This window comes from Somniosus microcephalus, chromosome 23 (assembly GCF_052327205.1).
Source record: "Somniosus microcephalus isolate GS21.2 chromosome 23, FLI_Smic_1.0, whole genome shotgun sequence".
In the NCBI taxonomy this organism is placed as follows: Eukaryota; Metazoa; Chordata; class Chondrichthyes; order Squaliformes; family Somniosidae; genus Somniosus; species Somniosus microcephalus.
The window spans coordinates 12,032,720-12,053,032 of NC_141009.1; positions in this window are offsets into that span (position 1 = coordinate 12,032,720).

A 20,313-nucleotide genomic window follows, 5' to 3' on the forward strand; every position below is an offset into this window, starting at 1 on the left:
GGCAGTCACTGAATGGCAACAGTGCAGTAAATGCAAATTGTAGTGCAGTTTGACACCAGGCAGAAGACTGTAGGAACAGGAGGAGGCTATTGAGCCCCTCGAGCCTGTTCCGCCATTCAATGAGATCATGGCTGATCTGAGACTTAACTCTATCTACTCCCCTTTGCCCCATATCCCTTAATACATTTGGTTAACAAAAATCTATCAATCCCTGATTTAAAATTAACAATTGACCGAGCATCAATTGCCGTTTGCGGAAGAGAGTTCCAAACTTCTACCACCCTTTGTGTGTAGAAATGTTTCACAACTTCACTCCTGAAAGGTCTGGCTCTAATTTTTAGACTCTGCCCCCCTAGTCCTAGACTCCCCAACCAGCGGAAATAGTTGTTATCTACCACATCAGTTCCCCATAATATCTTGAAAACTTCAATCAAATCACCCCTTAACTTGCTAAATTCCAGGGAATACAACCCTAGTTTATGTAATCTCTCCTCCTAGTGTAACCCTTTGAGTCCAGGTATCATTCTGGTAAATCTATGCTGCATACTCGGCCATAACTGCTCAGACAATAGCTCAATTGCCCCTTTGCCGTTGCACCTGCACAGTCCCCAAAGTTCCTGGGCGCTCTTCGACCTCTATCCAAAATAAGTAGGGTCAGTAAAGAAGTTCTACAACGATTGCACATTTTTGAAAAAACTAGTCTTTCAAAATAAAACCTGGAGTTATTTTTGTTACCGTGTATGAAGAATTTACTGAAATACTTGTGCTCTTTGCTAGTTTGAATCTGTGCCCCCTTGTCCCGCAGTCACAGTTAATGAAGTCATATTCTGGATTTACCCTTTCTATGCTGTGTATTAATCATGTCTTTCTCTATATGGTATCCTCTTGGTTGCTGCTTTTTGAAGGATGACGAGCTCAGGTTTTTTTTTTCCGGTCTTTTCTCCTAATTTAATGCTCTGATGCTGGAGGTCAACCGTGTGTCTTTTCTCTGCGCCACTTCTAGGACTTGGATATCTCCCTTTCTATCCAGGTAACTAAAACTGAACCAGGTCTAAAGACATAAAGAGCTCGCATTTATAGATCGTGCCTTTTACACCCCCAGGCTGCCTCAAAGTGTTTCACAGCCAACTAATCACTTCAAGTATAGCCACTGCTGGTTTCTGTAGTGAAATGAGGCACCCCATGGATGCACAGCAAGATCCCACAAACAGCAATGAGTTGAATGACTAGTCTGTTTATTGTTTTGGGGGTGAAAAGTAACGGATACCCTGACGTGAGATCAAGGCTGTAACACAATCATTTAGGTCTGGTGCTGGTTAGAACCCATTCAAGGTTCATTCCCGTGGATCGAAGCAGTCAGTTTAAACCCTCTTCTGTTGGCTGAGGTGATAAATATTGGTCAGGACATCAAAGAGAAAAAAACATCCTCCTCTTCAGATGGTGCCGTGGGATCTTTTACATTCACCTGAGGGGGCAGACTGGGCCTGGGTTTAACGTCTCGTCCGAAAAGCTCTTTAGGAAATGGAAACTGAAGGAAAGGGGTAGAGAAGAAAATACTTTTTCAAAAACCATAATAGTCTGAGCCTCAAAAAGACGAGCCTTTGGTTTTCTATCTGAAGCACGCATCTGTCCCTCTGCTTGTAACTGAGACGGTAAGAGCTGCCACGTCTTCCTGATATGGATTCACTTCTACATAACATAAGAAATAGGAGCAGGAGTAGGCCAATTGGCCCCTCGAGCCTGCTCCACCATTCAATAAGATCATGGCTGAGCTGATCCTAACCGCCAATCTACTATCACAGAACCATCTCCTGAATCTAACAGAATTAGACACACAAAATAGGAGCAGGATCAGGGTACACGGGCCCGCTCCGCTACCCACAGGGCCATGACCGGTCCGAACCTAGACTCATGTCCAAATTCCTGCCCGCTCCCCATAACCCTTTATTCCCTTTACTTCTAGGAAACTGTCTATTTCTGTTTTAAATTTATGTAATGATGTAGCTTCTACAGCTTTTTGGGGCAGCACATTCCATGGACCTACCACCCTCTGAGTGAAGTAGTTCCTCCTCATCTCAGTTTTGAAAGAGCAGCCCCTTATTCTAAGACTATGCCCCCTAGTTCTAGTTTCACCCATCATCGGGAACATCCTCCCCGCATCTACCCGATCCAACCCCTTCACAATCTTATATGTTTCAATAAGATCGCCTCTCATTCTTCTGAACTCCAATGAGTAGAGTCCCAATCTACTCAACCTCTCCTCATATTCTCGCACCTTAAGATTTTTGTTCAAGTTCCTCATATTTTGCAGGATTTTTGACTCCAAGCAGAAACTGCTGGAATCACTCAGCAGGTCAGGCGCAGCATCTGGGGGGGGGAGTGTTGATGTTTAGGTTGTTGACCTTCCATCAAAACCGAACAGAAACTTCAAAAACTGATCAGTTGCTGGCCCACTGGGTTGCATGCAATCAGTCAAACAGGTTTAAAAGGGAGCGACTTTATGCCAATGGCAATTTAACGATGATGTTACATCTACCATGGCACCCAGCTCGGCGTCACAACAGGCAGGCATTGGAGCTCGGGCTCCGGTTTATTGAGACCTGATATTCTCTAAGTTCGTTGGTCACCACAGTTCATGCTATTGCTGCTTCTGGCCTTCAGGATGTGTTTGATTCTACAAAGGCCTCGCTCAGCCTGTGTGTGAAATGACACTGGCGCACTCTCAATTCTGTCTCCGATGACACTTGATCGACAGCGGAGAAATGCCCACAATCCAGCGGCAAGTGGGTCTAATGTAGTAACCCGGCTTGAGGCTGGGCGAAATAAAATTAAATTGCGACGGTGGTGGATCCCGGGGTGGGGGAGTTGAGCATAAGGCAGTTAACCTTACATGGGGCAATCTGGACAGAGCTTCACTCTGCCCCATGGTAACCTCACTTAGGCATTAATTAACGCAGAGAGGGGGAAACGCGTACACATGTTTACACTTGTTGGCACTGACACTGATGATGGCGGAAGTCAAAAGGAAACACCGTGAATGGGAAATTTCTGAAATAAAAGCAGGAAGTGCTGAAAATGCACTTCGATCCCATCAGCATTTCCAAATGAGGAGTGGTAAATGTTTGGGGTGGTGTTAAAGGACCCCGCCGACAATGCTAACCAATCTCCCTTTCCATATGCAGACTTGAGTGTATTTCACCGGCATTTTCTGTTGTTTCAACAAACGATTAATGCATTTTAAAGGCTTATATAAACATACTTAGTTAATGTTCTTTGTTAGCTCTGTATATTGAAATAAATGGCCCCAAACACACTCCCACTGCGGCCAGTGGGACTCCCAGCTCAGCAGGGGGGGTGAGAAATCTCCAGTTCAAACAGGTTCTTCAAAATGACTGAGAAGGTTTTGTTGAAGTCACATGCACCAGTCGCCATGGGAACTTTGAGAGACAACCGCATGGGTGTGTAGACCCAGTGACCCAGGGGAGGTGAGCAGTGTGGGGGGCCAGCAGCAGATTAATGATGTGTGCATCCACTCGAGCGGCCCCTGTGCGGTTAATATCCAGAGAATGCTATCAATTCTGACTATAGTTTTATATTTTATACTGGGGTGACCTCCTGACCCCGAGGTTGAGAGTGTTACCATTGAGATAAGCTGACACCTCATTCGGTGCTGTCATTAGATAGTGATTAGGAACCAGTGGTAGAAAATGTGCTGAATCTTGGAAAAATGTAACCCCGATTGCCTTAGAAGGAAGCGAAATGGAATGCTTTCAAAACCATCCAAATGCAAAAGGAAGCCATGTATGTCCCCAGAGTTAAAAGTAGGGGCCAAGGCGAAACAAAGCCAAGTTGGTAAAGCCAATATTAAACCAAAAATACTTTTAACAGGTTTAAAGAAAATTGTTCTCGGGAGAACAGGGGATAAATATCTAATGGTGACGAAAGCTGCTATCAGAGCAGCCAAGAGGACATTGGAGAAGAAGATGGTGGCTAGCAATGGCAGCAATAGCAAGGATTAGAGTCAATCCCTGTAGATAGGATATTTGAGTTAGATAGGTTAGGGTGGACTATGAGACATAGTATACATTTTGTGAACATAGAACTAGGTTAATTGCCAGGAGGAACATCTTTTCATGGAGTGGGTTTTTTTTATTCGTTTTTATGGGATGTGGGCGTCACTGGCAAAGCCAGCATTTATTGCCCATCCCTAGTTGCCCTTGAGAAGGTGGTGGTGAGCCGCCGCCTTGAACCGCTGCAGTCCGTGTGGTGAAGGTGCTCCCACAGTGCTGTTAGGTAGGGAGTTCCAGGATTTTGACCCAGCGACGATGAAGGATCGGCAATATACTTCTAAGTCAGGATAGTGTGTGATTTGGAGGGGAACTTGTAGGTGGTGGTGTTCCCATGCATCTGCTGCCCTTGTCCTTCTAGGTGGTAGAGGTCACGGGTTTGGGCGATGCTGCCGAAGAAGCCTTGGCGAGTTGCTGCCGTGCATCTTGTGGATGGTACACACTGCAACCATGGTGCACCGGTGGTGGAGGGAGTGCAGTTTGTCATGGAATGCAGATTGGAACAGAGTGTTAAGCTGCAAGTTTGGTGAGTGAGGGAGTTCGGGGAGGGAGGTGTTCCTTTCTTTGTCTATCTGTGTCAGCTTCCAGGAGAGCAGGAGCTAAAAAGCTGCACAAGAGGGGACAGAGAACTAGCGGGAGTTCGGCTCTGTGACACCCCCCAACCGCACCTGGAGAAAACTAAAAGGTGACATCACAGGGAAAAGGGTAAGTGATTGGTTGGTGAGTATTTTGCTCACTTCCCTTATCTTTTAAAGCCCAGGAAATTTATTAGTAATTGTAAGGTTTCATTAGTACTAGTTTACTAGCAGTAATAAATCATATTAGGTGCAGTAGGGTTTGTTAATTATTAATTAATAAAAATAAATTAATTAAGACTCAATAAAGATGGCCAGGCAGGTGATGTGTTGCGTCTGCAGTATGTGGGAGCTCCTGGACTCCAGCGTGATCCAGGACGAACATGTCTGCGGTAAGTGTCTGCGGCTTGAGGAGCTTCGACTCAGAGTTGATGAGCTGGAGGCCGAGCTGCAGACTCTGCGATGCATCAGGAAGGGGGAAAGTTACCTGGACACTTTATTCCAGGAGGCAGTCACACCCCTTAGGATAGGGTCTTCTGATTTGGTCAGGGACAGGAGGATGTGACTGCAAGTGAGGCAGGTATGGGGACCCAGGAGGTGGAGGAGCCTCAGCCTTTGCAATTGTCCAACAGGTTCGAGGTTCTTGCGGCCTGTATATATGAAAGCGGTGGCTGCAGGGTGGATGAGCAAACTGACCATGGCACCGAGGTACAGGAAGCCATTCAAGTGCCGGGGGGGGGGGGGGTAATCGGAATGTAGTGGTAATTGGGGACAGCATAGTCAGGGGGATAGATACAGTTCTCTGCGGCCAAGAGTCCAGACTTCTGTGTTGCCTGCCCGGTGCCAGGGTTCGGGACATCTGCTCTGGGCTGGAGAGGAACTTGCAGTGGGAGGGGGAGGAGCCAGTGGTTGTGGTCTATGTAGGTACCAACGATATAGGTAGAACTAGGAAAGAGGTTCTGCTGAGAGAGTATGAGCAGCTAGGGGCTAAATTCAAAAGCAGAACCTCAAGGGGAAAAAAAATCCATATATACCTTTTCTTAACCTTAGCCCACCTTCCATCACATCTCTAATGCATGGTGGTGTTTAATGTGTTCTCTACATGTACAATCAGTGATATATTCTCATCCCTTCACCACTGTCATAGTCAAACTTTTCTTGTACATTTTTAGGTTAGACTTTATCATCCTTCTCATGCCCTTTTCACAATTTACTCATGGGGACGAGTGCAGTCTCTTCCCATATGCTTCCCCCGCTCCTCTGGCTAGCTCCAAATAAATTATCATTTTTCTTAGTCACTGCCCACACATGGAGCCAAGTAGTCACTAATTTTCCCATGAACTCAGCACCAATATTTTTCCATCCTTGCTATTTTCAATGACTGGTTTATCTAAAGTTGTCAACTTTCTACTTTTCAAATGTTGAAAGAAACAAAAAGACTTGTGTTTTATATAGCGTCTTTCATGACCTCCGGATGTGCCCAAGAGCATTACAGCCAGTGAAGTACTTTGGAAGTGTAGTCACTGTTGTAACTTGCGCACAGCAAGCTCTCACAAACAGCAATGTATAATGACCAGATAATCTGTTTTTAGTGATGTTGATTGAGGGATAAATATTGGCCAGGACACCGGGAATAACTACCCTGCTCTTCTTCGAAATAGTGGCCCCCATGTGATCTTTTGCATCCACCTGAGAGAGCAGGCAGGTCCTCGGTTTAACGTCTCATCTGAAAAATGGCACCTCCGACAGTGCAGCACTCCCTCGGCACTGCACTGGAGTGTCAGCCTAGAGTATGAGCCCAAGTCTCTGGAGTGGGATTTGAACCCAGAGGCGAGAGTGTTGCTCCAAATGTGGTGGTAAACTATTTTTCCTTTCCTTTTGGAAAATAAAGAAAGACTTGCATTTCTATAGTGCCGTTCACGACCACCGGACGTCTCAAAGTGCTTTACAGCCAATGAAGTACTTTTTGAAGTGTAGTCACTGTTGTAATGCACAGTGTGAGCTCCCCTGATGGGCTCAGAAAATGTATCCAGGGAGTAGCTCAGCCATGCAGACCAGGAATGTCTTGGGCTCAATCTCTCATCTGTGTTGAGTTAGCTAATCATAGTCCGGGTGGCAGTAGGCCTGTTACAAGTGGTCTCCGTGCCCTGGGGTTGGAGAGGGGAAACTCACCAATGGTTCTAGTCTTGACTAGGATTGCCAACACTCCAGGACTGTCCTGGAGTCTCCAGCAATTAAAGATTAATCTCCAGGACTCTGCTCCGAGCAACCCAAGAGAAAAATCATAGGGGCCATTAAAAAAAATTGTGTGTAGAATCCTATAAATAAAATGATACAGCACAGAAGAAGGCTGCTCGGCTCTTTGAAAGAGCTAATTTGAACGTGTGTAATTTTTTCCATTTTGTTTCAACACTTTCATTTATTAGTTATAAAAGTATTGGAGACGGGATAAAAAAGGATGTTTGACTGATGGTCAAGAATCATCCAATTAAGTAATTAAGAGCCTGTTTTCCAATTGGTGTGGGAAGGCGGGGCACAATGAGGATGGACGTGTTGGGCGACCAATGACCGGACTGTGGGGGCAGGTTCGGTTGGAGGCAGGAGGTCATGTGATGGAACCTCCAGGAATACGCCCAATCAGAGTTGGCAGCCCTTGTCTTGCCTGCTGTTCAACAACCTCTGCTGAAAGGGCACATGCCCGAACATTGAATAAGCACAGAACCCTCTGCCTCCAAAGAGGCATCAGGGGGCCTGCTATTACTGCCCTTGGGGATACCAACACCCCTCTTGCTGGTCCCTCGGATCAGCGGCAAAAGACAGAGAAATTGGCTGGGTTGCTGGACAGAAGTGAAGTGGTAAAGGGTCATTGAATCTACTGTATAACTTATATAATTGTTTTCAACCAATTGCAAGGATGTGACCTACCTTGCATTGCCCAAACTATTTGCAAACCCTATCATTAAAAAAAAACTAGGATCCACCCCATGATCAGTGCAGTGGTGGACACAAAACTAATTTAAGTGGAAGTTTAAACCTTGAAATTAAGTTATGCGATATTAGCATAGAAACACGTGATGGGCTGGAATAAAATTCCGTTCGCCAATATTTTCTTGGATGTGTTAATCGGGTCAGTGCTTCTGCTAAAATACTGGATACTTAATACAGGAACTTGATACCAACACACAAACATCACACAGTTTATCTTGAAGGCTTTGATCTTTTTAATTAAAATTGATTCTAGCTGGTAACTAGCTGATAAGATTCCATTTTGTAATGCAAGTTATACTTCATCAGCTAGAATACTGCCTACAGTTCTGTTCACCACATTACTGGAAAGATGTGATTGCACTAGAGAGGGTACAGAGGAGATTTGCAAGGATTTTAGCTATGAGGAAAGATTGGCTAGGCTGGTGCTGTTTTCTTTGGAACAGAGGAGGCTGAGGGGAGACTTGATTGAGGTGTATAAAATTATGAGGGGCCTAGATAGAGTGGATAGGAAGGACCTATTTCCCTTAGCAGAGAGGTCAATAACCAGGGGGCATAGATTTAAAGTAATTGGTAGAAGGATTTAAGGGGAGTTGAGAGATGTTTTCACCTAGAGGGTGATGGGGTCTGGAACTCACTGCCTAAAAGGGTGGTAGAGGCAGAAACGCTTATCGCATTTAAGAAGTACTTGAATATGCACTTGAAGTGCCGTAACCTACAGGGCTACGGACCAAGAGCTGGAAAGTGGGATTAGGCTGGATAGCTCTTTTTCGGCCTGCATAACCATAACGGGCGAATTACCACCTCCTGTGCCGTAAACTTCTATGATTCATACAGCGAATATCCTAGGAAAGTGAAACATGCTGGCATTTAATCTCAATTTTTATCAACAGATTGAGATTTCAATTCTCACGGTGATGGATGGAATATGTTTTTGTTCCAGTTGATTGCTTACTGTATTCTCTTCCTCAGCATTTCATTAAGGCCATTGGCAGTATTACAACATTTGTTCTGATCTGACCTCTATCTAAGCTAATTAATACAAATTCCATTTTCGACCTGCCATTGTGAACACAAGCAATTTAAGCCACAACTTTGAATCAATAGGGACATGGTTATTGTGAAAATTATAGTGGACTCACTGCAATTACTTTTTATGCTCCCTCCTTCATTTCTAGAAACTTCTATTTTTTTCTAATAATTGTGACAACAGTGCAGCTTTTGATAGAATCATAGAAATTTACGGTACAGGAGGAGGCCAGTGATGTTGTCTACAGGTAATGATGAGCTGATGGGCTATTTTCTCATTGTTGATTGCCTTGTGTTTGTATTTTATGCAGTGCCTCTTGACTCTCGCATGTGATTATAGTATCTCTACATCAATTTAAAAATGAGACCGTGCAGTTGCCTCAGACTTGCTCAGTGCATGCCAATATTGTGGGCTGCCGCGGGGGAAGGGGGAGGTCTCGCTTTCCAGCCCAACATCCCGCTGCAAAAGGACCGGGCTTCCCGCTTGGACTACCGGGTGGCGTCTTCTGCCATCTATCCACCTGAAGTCCACGCGGAGGCGGGGGGGGAGAGGGCTGCGGCGGTGACCACCCCACATTGCGGGAGCGCGGGGGGGGAGAGGGCTGCGGCGGTGACCACCCCACAGTTTGGGTGTGGTGCTGATTTTCTATTTCCACTGCCAAACAGCTAGGAGTGGGCTGGAAAGACGTGGTGATTAATGTTCCACTGGGTTCTATGTTAGGGCTGCTCTTAACCATATAAACAAATGATGTGAATTGAGGGAACGATATTGAAATTTGTTGATGGCACACAGTTGTTTTGTACAATTTGCCAATTCATCAGCAAGCAAACAGACTAAAACAGAAAGTGTCAGGTTGTCGCATTGGGAGATACAAGAATTGATCAGGCATCTTAGAAGCTGGCTCCTTGGATTCCAAATTAATGACCTTTGTCATGGCGGTATAAATAGATAAGGCTAAAGAAAACATAAATGGAATTCTTGGTGCATCGACGGCATAGATTTCAAAAGTATGGGCGAGAGATTTTGAAATTGTGTAAGATCTTAGGCCACAGTTGGAGTATCGTGTTCAACTTATTAAAGGAAGGATACTAAAACAATGGAATAGGTGCAGTGCAGATTCTTTAGGATGTTATTAGGGTTGGGGTTATACTTGTGCTTAATGTTGACAGTGAAGAAAAAAAAATCACATGCCAAGCATCTTTGCTTTACACTTGCCTACAAGTAGTAATAACCTTTATAACAACGGAAAGCGCTGGAAAAACTCAGCAGGTCAGGCAGCATCTGTGAAGAGAGAAACAAGAGTTAACGTTTCAGGTCGATGACCTTTCGTCAAAACTGGAAAAGAGCAGGAAATGGAAAGCAGGTTTAGGGGCTGGGAAAAGGGGGAGGGGATGAAAGAACAAAAGGGAAGGTCAGTGATAGGATAGAAAGCAGGAGAGATTGAGAGACATTGAGAGACAATAAGATATTCAAGGCGAGAGGAGGTGGTAATGGGGCAGGTTAAGGAACAAAGGATGGCTCTAGATGGGGTGTGAATTGCGCGGGCAGAATGAAGGACAGCTGCCATGTGGGAGGGAAAAAAAGGGGGCCAAACAAAAATTGTGGATAAAAAAAAGAAACTCTGTTTCTCTGTCCATGGATGCTGCCCTGACCTGCTGAGTTTTTCCAGCGTTTTCTGTTATTTCGGATTTCCAGCATCCGCAGTATTTTGCTATTGTATTTGTAATAACCTTTTATCTGTGTGTTTGAACTGTTGGCCTGATTTACCAATAGGCTTTGAAGTACTGTCATAGCTGCCTCATGGTGTGCTGAAACCCCTAATAAATGTACAGCTCATTTATTATTGCCAAATTGGCGCAGGCAAGAGGCCTGTGTTTGAATGGACAATGCAGAGGTACTTTAGACTTGCGTTTTATATCAGAAGCGTATTACAACATGAGAATGCACTGGACTGGAAAGGTTCAGCGTGGTCCAGCTCCTCGTCAGTTTGCCGCGAGCACTCTTGCTTCTGTGTCACAAGATTGCAGCCCTGCTCCAGGACTCGAGCATGTAATCTGAGCTGTACATTCAGTGTAGTACTGAAGGAGTGCTGCACTGTTAAAGCTGCCGTCTTTCAGATGAGACATTAATCTAATGTCTTGTCCGGCTTTTCAGATGGTCTGCACGTGTTCTATCCTGCACCAAGTTTCGTTCACCCATCATCCCTGTCCTCACTGACCCACGTAGGCTCTCGGTACCCCAGTGCCTCAAATTTGGGAGTTTTTTCTACTTTAAAGGCGGTATAATAATGAGGATAAGCGCATTGAGACAGTATGGTTTCATAAGATCAAAAGGAAAAAACTGCTGGCTTAAAATGACCTGTACCTAACGCACCCAATCTGTAATTTCCCCTTTTCCGTCCCCACCTCAAAAATTCATTGCTCCACTTCTGGCAAGTGGGTCTGAATAACAGGTGGCTCTGGCATTCAAAACCACAACTTGCTAGTTGGGTGTAAGCGAGAACATATCACTTGAGTTAGAGAAAAGCGTTTTTGTACAATTTGCCAATTCATCAGCAAGCTAACAGACTAAAACAGAAAGTGTCAGGTTGTCGCATTGGGAGATATAAGAATTGATCAGACATCTTAAAAGCTGGCTCCTTGAATTCTAAAATTAATGTACATCCTTCATGTAGAAATGCGTCTATGTCACGGCCGACAACAATCTGTGCGCTAATGCAGATGAATTGCTCGTGTCTCCAGTGCAAATATTAACTGCAGTTCAGAGTGGCAGGATATTGTCCAGGAGTGGCTGAGTGTTCTGAGCCCTAAAGTGGAAGGCTAAGGGCATCTTCAAATTCACTTCTGTAACTCAAAAGGGAATTGGATAAATACTTGAAGGCGTTGAAAATTGCAGGGCTGCGGGGAAAGATCAGCGGGGCTGGTGGGGCTAATTGGATAGCTCTTTCAAAGAGCAGGCATGATGGGCCGAATGGCGGCCTCCTGTGGTGTAAGATTCTATTACCTGAGCCACGAGCAAATTGTAATAGGGTAAATAAAATTAGAGAGATGAATGTATGGCTCAAAGACTGGTGTGGGAGAAATGGGTTTCAATTCCTGGGGCATTGGCAGCAGTACTGGGGAAAGTGGGATCTGTATAGTTGGGACGGTCTTCACCTGAACCATGCTGGGACCAGTGTTCTGGCGAGTCATATAACTACGGCGGTAGAAAGGGCTTTAAACTAAATATTGGGGGCATGGGATCAAATTCGTGAAGATGTGGTAATTCAAAGATTAGAGACAAGGCAATAGAGAAAGGTATTAATATGAGAAATGATAAACAGACCGTGACAGGAATGGATAGAGATTACAAGTCTAAGAGTAAATCAACAGATATGGCTAGAGGTTACAAAAATAATCAAAGGACAAAACTAAAGGCTCTGCATCTGAATGCACGGAGCATTCGAAACAAAACAGATGAACTGATAGCGCAAATAGAAATAAAAAATAAATATGATCTGATAGCCTTTACAAAAACATGGCTGCAGGATGACATAGATTGGGACCTGAATATTGAAGGGTACATGACATTTAGGAAGGTGGGAAAAGGTGGAGGGGTGGCTCTGTTAATTAATGATGGTATTAGCACAATAGAGAGGGATGACCTAAGTTCAGGAAACCAGGATGTAGAAGCGGTTTGGGTAGAGATGAGAAATAATAAAGGCAAGAAGTCACTTGTGGGAGTGGTGTACAGGCCCCCTAACAGTAACCACATGGTAGGATAGAGTATAAAGGAATAAATAATGGGAGCTTGTCAGAAGGGTACGGCAATAATGGGGGATTTTAATCTGCATATAGACTGGAAAAATCAGATGGGCAAAGGTAGCATAGATGAGGAGTTCATGGAATGTTTTCAGGATAGTTTCTTACAACAGCACGTTCTGGAGCCAACCAGAGAGCAGGCTATACCAGACCTGGTATTGTCCAATGAGATAGGTATTATGTCCGTGTATAATTGAGACACGGACAGCAGGAGTTGATTGTCTCCATTCAGTAAAGACTTGTTATAATCGGGAACTGAAACTACAGAAGGCTGCTAGCGCCTTTTATACAGGGGTGGTCACTGCCGGTACTGCAGTCTGAGACCAGTTATTCCCTTAAAGGTACATACACAACAATTCCTCCCCTTTTAGATAAACAGTACATAACATTCATTTAACAACTAAATGATAACTAATTACAATTACAATTATGGTTGCTAGATACATTGGTTGAGGTTAAGCAATTATAAGTTCAGTCTTTGAGGAGGCTTCCTGATTCTGTCTGGATAACGCCTCTTTGGAGTATCAGGTTCTTCTGGCAAGGTTGAGTCGGGATCAATGTCGTTGTTTGGTTCATCTGCTTCCACTATCACCGATTCTGCGGTAGATGCAATTGGTACGTCGGTTTCATCGCCAGGTGTATCAGATCGTGGTGTGGAGTTGATGTTTTCCAGTGACTCTAGAATCTGGTCAGCATGGCATCTTACAATGCTCTCTCCAATGTCCACGGTATACATGAGAGGTCCTTGCCGTGTACAGATCATCTGGCTGCCATTTCTCTGTGCGGTAGTCCCGGGCCAAAACTGGTTGACCTATCTTAAAACTCCTGGTCGGCCTTTCATTCATATTCTGAAACTGCCTGTTCTCCACATCTCTTCTGATGTTCGGCTTAACCAAATCCAAGCGGCATCGTAGTCTTCAATTGAAGAACATCATGGCAGGAGTTTGGTTGGTAACCGCATGTGTCGCATTCCGGTAGGCAAACAAGAAGTTGTCCACCTTGTGTTGTAGGGGTATATCTTCATTACACATTGCCTTGATAGCCTTCTTGAATGTTTGAACAAACCTCTCGGCCAATCCATTAGTGGCTGGATGATATGGGGCGGATGTGTAATACTTAACACCATTGTTCTTTAAGAACCTCCGGAACTCTTCAGACACAAACTGTGGTCCATTGTCAGAGCAAATCTGTTCAGGCAGCCCATTCCTGGCGAATATGGTTCGTAAGACTGTGATAGTTTTTTCTGTGGTGGTTGAGGACATTTTTATTACCTCTGGCCACTTTGTGCATCCACCGCAATTAAAAACATCGTGTCCATAAATGGACCAGCAAAATCAATGTGCACCCTTTGCCATGGAGATGAGGGCCACTCCCATGGATGTAGAGGGGCTTGTGGTGGGGCGTTTTGAACTTTCTGGCATCCTGTACAGCTCTTGGTCATCTCTTCGATTTCTCTATCGATTCCCGGCCACCACACAAACACTCTAGCTAAGTTCTTCATTTTTACCCCTCCCAGATGACCCTCATGAAGCTCATTGAGCACTCTATCCTTCAATTTGGGTGGAATCACTACTCTGGATCCACACATCAAGGTTCTTCTGCACACTGACAGCTGTTCTCTTCTCGGCGAGAATGCTGGCAGCAGTGGTTCACCATGTGCTGGCCATCCCTTCACCGTTAAATCATAGACCCGGGTTAGTGTCGGGTCATTTTGTGTTTCCTTTTCTATGTTTGCATTCGTCACAGGGAGACATTCGACTATGGTCAAGTGGAATATCTCCATTGGATCCACTGCAAGTTCTTCTTCCACCGTCGGCAACAGTAGGCGCGACAATCCATCAGCATTCCCATGCTGTTTAGTTCCTTTGTACTCGATGTCATATTGGTGTGCCCCTAGGAAAAGGGACCACCTCTGTAGCCATTGTGCTGTCTTTATCGGTACGCCCTTCTGAGGGTTGAAAATGGAGACGAGGTTGATGATCAGTTAGTAGAGTAAATTTTTGACCGTGCAGGTAGTGATTGAACTTCTTCACCCCCCACACTAGGCTGAGGGCCTCTCTGTCAATCTGGGCGTAGTTACGCTCGGCTGAAGTTAACGAGCGTGACGCAAAAGCTATCGGCCTCTCTAAACCATCAAGGAATTTATGTGACAGTACCGCCCCAATGCCGTAGGGAGACGCATCACACGCCAGTCTTATCGGTAGTGATGGGTTGTAGTGAGCCAATACTTCTCTTGAAGTGATTAAGTCCTTACTCTTCTGAAAGGCCCGCTTACAGTCATTGCTCCATTTCCATGCTACTCCCGTTCGTAGTAGGGCGTTCAGTGGGTGCAGAATTGTGGACAAATTTGGTAAAAACTTATGGTAGTAATTCACCAATCCGAGGAATGACCTCAGTTGCGACACATTTTCAGGCGCTGGGGCCTTAACAACCGCTTCAATTTTGTCAGGGGACTTATGTAACCCCTCTTCATCAATCACGTGGCCACAATACGATATCTGTTTCTTAAAAAACTCGCACTTGGGGCGGTTGGCTCGTAGCCCATGTTCACGTAGTCTAGTGAGCACCTGTTCTAGGTTGTTAAGGTGTTCACTGTCATCTTCACCTGTCACTAGGATGTCGTCCAAGTAACACTGAGTCCCCGGAATCCCTTGCAGGACTTGTTCCATCGCTCTTTGCCATATCGCCGGAGCCGATGCTACTCCGAATACCAATCGATGATACTGGTAAAGACCTTTGTGAGTGTTTATCGTGAGATACTTCCTAGAGGATTCTTCAACCTCCATCTGCAAATATGCTTGTGCTAGGTCAATTTTTGTAAAACGCTTCCCTCCAGAGAGTGCGGTGAAGATATCTTCTATCCTTGGAAGAGGATATTGTACTGTGTGAAGGACTGGGTTCACCGTCACCTTGAAGTCCCCACAGATGCGAACCTTGGCTCCTCAGACTTATTGTTTAACGTTTTCTTCATGACAAGAATGATGGGTGTCGCCCACTCGCTCCAGTCTACCTTAAACAACACGCCTACATTCTCCAGATTCTCCAGCTCTGCCTCGATGGCTGGGCGAATTGCATACGGTACCGGTCTTGCTTTGAAAAACTTGGGAATTGCATTCTCTTCTATTTTTATCGAGGCGGTTACGCCTTTAAGAGTGCCCAGTTCTTGTTGAAATACCTCTTTGGCGTTAGCTAAGATTGTTGACAATCGTCCAGGAGTGACGTCGTCATCTTTTTTACCAGCCACCGTCATTGCCTGAATGGAGTGCCAGTCTAAGCTTATCTTTCTGATCCATTCACGTCCCAATAACGGTGGTCCACCATCTTGCAGTATGTAGAGATACAATTTCCGTATTTTCTTGCCGTTGTATTCGACAGGCACCCTTATTTTTCCTCTGGGGTATACTTTTTGCCCCGTATATGTCGTCAAGACGATGGATGTCTCTCTCAAGGGTATGTGTGAGAATAGCCGCTCGTAGTCTCGTCGATTCATGATGGTTAGAGCTGATCCTGTATCCAATTCCATTTTAACTTGGGACCCTGCTGTCGTGAGGGTGACCCAAATGGTTCGGTGATCCTGTTTTGCGATTACATTGTGAAGTTTGAGACAGCTTAGTCTCTTGTTCCCGGATTCACTATCGCTCATCTGGTCTTCGGAACTACTGTCCGTCATCTTTTGTACTTTCTTGTACGGTTCCTTAGTAGCCTTTTTGTTGTCGTTGGTCTTCTTCCCAGACCTGCAAACTCGTGCAAACTCGTGCAATGTGTCCCATCTTTCTGCATTGCCTGCATATTTTGTCCTTGGACCAGCAGTCCTTCTGGTCATGGGTTGTTCTGCCGCAGCGATAACATTTTGCAAATCCCCGTGTCATTTCGTGGGTGCCGTATTCCTGTGGCTTTTGTTGTATTTCTGCAGCTCCCCTGGCTGCTGCTTCGTATGATACTGCCACGCTGAAAGCCTTATCTAGCGTCAGCTCTTTCTCTGAGAGTAACTTCTTCTGTGTTCCTTCACTCAGGAGTCCACAGACAAATTTGTCCCGTAGGGTATCTGCCAGTCCTGCTCCAAACTGGCAGTGCTTTGATAGCTTGCATAGTTCCGTAAGGTAATCAGCACTGCTCTCATCTTTATGCTGAGTTCTCCTGTGGAATTTAAATCTTTCTGCTATCCGCAGCGGTGCAGGGTTTAGGTGTTCCTGTAGGATAGCAACAATTTCGTTAAAACTCTTCGCCTTCGGTTTGGCTGGAGTAATCAGGTCCCGCAATAGGCCGTACGTTCTTGCGCCCATTAAGTTTAGCAGTACCGATGCCTTTTTCTCTTCGGCTATTTCGTTTGCCTCGCAATATACCTCGACTCTTTCCACATACGTGGTCCAGTCTTCTATTGCATTATCAAAGGCAGTGATATAGCCAGTCTTTGGCATCTTGGAAATCTAAAATGGCACCTCCCGCGCTTTGCCTTCTTCGCCGCTGGATTAAGATGGCGCCTCCCGCGCTTTGCCTTCTTCCCTGCTGTTGCTGGCGCTGCTTTCCGTGGTTTCCGTGGCAAACTGCAGCTCCTCGCGGCTTTCTGCGCGTTTAATTTTTTTATTTTATTATTTTCCCGTCATCGGAACAACCCTGTGGGACTCTTGCCTCCCTCTTCTCGGGTCTGTACGCTGCCCGGCTTCGTAGCACCGTCCACGCCCTGTGTGCTCCACCCTCTCTCTCTCTCTCTCTCTCTCTCTCCTCTTCCCGACAACGCTGCTCGGCCCCGTTGCAAGCCACCCGCTCGAGTTCTAGACCACCGCAGCCCAGGAAGGATCAGTGTACTACCTGCCACCAGCCCGATTAGCTGAAGCACCATCGACAGGAACCAAGCCCTGCTCTCGACAGCCTCTCCTGCAAATCTTCAACTCCGCTGGCTCGGGCGGATGCCCACGGTCGACGCCCGTTTCTACTGTCTCTTTCTTCCTTCTGGCCTCGACCTCTGCTCACTTCGCTTCAGGAATGGATCCCATCCTCGTCGCCAATATTATGTCCGTGTATAATTGAGACACGGACAGCAGGAGTTGATTGTCTCCATTCAGTAAAGACTTGTTATAATCGGGAACTGAAACTACAGAAGGCTGCTAGTGCCTTTTATACAGGGGTGGTCACTGCCGGTACTGCAGTCTGAGACCAGTTATTCCCTTAAAGGTACATACACAACAATAGGATTAATTAATGACCTCATAGTGAAGGCGCCCCTAGGTAGCAGCGATCATAATATGATTGAATTTTACATTCAGTTTGAGAGAAGAGTGGGTCCAAGACTAGTATTTTAAACTTAAATAAGGGCAATTATGAGGGCATGAAAGCAGAGCTAGCTAAAGTGAACTGGCAAATTAGGTTAAGGGATAGGTCAATAGAGTTGCAGTGGCAGACATTTAAGGGGCTATTTCAAAATACACAGAATATATACATTCCAACAAGAAAGAAAAATTCCAAGGGGAGGACCCACCATCCGTGGTTAACTAAAAAAGTTAAAGATAGTATTAAACTTAAAGAAAAAGCATATAATTGCGCAAAGATGGGTGGCAGGTCAGAAGATTGGACAGAATATAAAAAACAGCAAAGAATGACTAAAAGATTAATAAGGAGAGAAAAATTAGAGTATGTGAGAAAGCTAGCTAGAAATATAAAAACAGATAGAGTTTCTATAGATATTTTAAAAAGAAAAGTGTTAACAAAGTGAGCATTGGTCCTATAAAAAGTGAGTCTGGGGAATTAATAATGGAAAATAAGGAGATGGCAGTTGAATTGAAGAGGTATTTTGCATCGGTCTTCACTATAGAGGATACAAGTAACATCCCAGAAATAGCTGTAAATCAGGAAATGGAAGGGAGGGAGGAACTCAAGAAAATGATAATCACCAGGGAAGTGGTACTGAGCAAATTGTTGGAGCTGCGGGCTGACAAGTCCCCGTGTCCTGATGGACCTCATCCTAGGATCTTAAAAAGTGGCTAGTGAGATAGTTGATGCGTTGGTTTTAATTTTCCAAAATTCCCTAGATTCGGGGAAGGTTCCATTAGGTTGGAAAATAGCAAATGTTACTCCTTTATTCAAAAAGGGAGGGAGACAGAAAGCAGAAAACTACAGACCAGTTAGCTTAACATCTGTCATAGGGTAGATGGTAGAAGCTATTATTAAAGACGTTATAGCAGGGCATTTAGAAAAGTTCAAAGTAATCAGGCAGAGTCAACATGGTTTTGTGCGAGGGAAATCATGTTTAACCAATTTATTGGAGCTCTTTGAGGAAGTAACATGTGCTGTGGATAAAGGGGAACCAGTGGATGTACTGTACTTAGATTTCCAGAAGACATTTGATAAGGTGCCACATAAAAGGTTATTGTGGAAAATAAAAGCTCATGGTGTAGGGGGTAACATATTGGCATGGATAGAAAATTGGCTAGCTAACAGGAAACAGAGAGTAGGCATAAATGGGTCATTTTCTGATTGGCAAGATGTAACGAGTGGTGTGCCACAGGGATCAGTGCTGGGGCCTCAACTTTTTACAATTTATATAAATGGCTTGGATGAAGGGACCAAAGGTATGGTTGCTAAATTTGCTGATGACACAAAGATAGGTAGGAAAGTAAATTGTGAAGAGGACATAAGGAGGCTACAAAGGGATATAGATAAGTTAAGTGAGTGGGCAAAGATCTGGCAGATGGAGTATAATGTGGGAAAATGTGAAGTTGTCCATTTTGGCAGGAAGAATAGAAAAGAAGCATATTATCTAAATGGTGAGAGATTGCAGAGCTCTGAGATGCAGAGGGATCTGGGTGTCCTAGTGCATGAATCGCAAAAGGTTACTATACAGGTACAGCAAGTAATTAGGAAAGCTAATAGAATGTTATCGTTTATTGTGAGGGGAATTGAATACAAAAGTAGGGAGGTTATGCTTCAGTTGTACAGGGCATTGGTGAGACCACATTGGGAGTACTGTGTACAGTATTGGTCTCCTTATTTAAGGAAGGATGTAAATGCATTGGAGGCAGTTCAGAGAAGGTTTACTAGACTAATACCTGGAATGGGCGGGTTGTCTTATGAGGAAAGGTTGGACAGGCTAGGCTTGTATCTGTTGGAGTTTAGAAGAATAAAAGGTGACTTGATTGAAACATATAAGATCCTAAGGGGTCTGGATAGGGTGGATGTGGAGAGGATGTTTCCTCTTGTGAGAGAACCTAGAACTAGGGGGTCACTGTTTAAAAATAAGGGGTTGCCCATTTAAGACAGAGATGAGGAGAATTTTTTTCTCAGAGGGTCGTGAGTCTTTGGAACTCTCTTCCTCAGAGGGTAGTGGAAGCGGAGTCTTTGAATATTTTTAAGGCAGAGGTAGATAGATTCTTGGTAAGCAAGGGGGTGAAAAGTTATTGGGGGTAGGCAGGAATGTGGAGTAATCAGATCAGCCATGATCTTATTGAATGGTGGAGCAGGCTCAAAGGGCCAAGTGGCCTACTCCTGCTCCTAATTCGTATGTCCGTATGTAGTGAATGTTTAAGGTGGTAGAGGGGGTGCCAATCAAGCGGGCTGCTTTGTCCTGGATGGTGTTGAGCTTCTTGAGTGTTGTTGGAGCTGTGCTCATCCAGGCAAGTGGAGAGTATTCCATCACACTCCTTACTTGTGCCTTGTAGATGGTAGAAAGGCTTTGGGGAGTTAAGAGGTGGGACACTCGCCGCTGAATACCCAGCCTCTGACCTGCTCTTGTTGCCACAGTATTTATGTGGCTGGTCCAGTTAAGTGTCATTGACTATGGACTATATTTGTATATCCGAGCAGGGCATGTCTCTCTCTGGCTACTGGGCTATTTTTCCTGACTTTAATTTAACCCTTTCTGT